Source organism: Oryzias melastigma, linkage group LG24 (assembly GCF_002922805.2).
Source record: "Oryzias melastigma strain HK-1 linkage group LG24, ASM292280v2, whole genome shotgun sequence".
Classification (NCBI taxonomy): Eukaryota; Metazoa; Chordata; class Actinopteri; order Beloniformes; family Adrianichthyidae; genus Oryzias; species Oryzias melastigma.
In genome coordinates, this window is record NC_050535.1 from 4,701,908 (window position 1) to 4,702,113 (window position 206).

Consider the following 206-nt stretch of genomic DNA (forward strand, 5'->3'; position numbering starts at 1 on the left):
CTAGCAGCACGCTAGTGATCCACGCCACGTAGAGTCCAAGTCCAAGGGGTTTAATTTACACAGCCATATTCTAATAAGATTATTGGGCTCAGAAAAACAAGCCAGGACACAAAACGATCCAACACTGAGGGCTTCAGTAAAGTTCCATAAGTATACAGAACCTAATTACTAAAATGCAGGCAGCTGTGACTGCTTAGCAGGAGAAT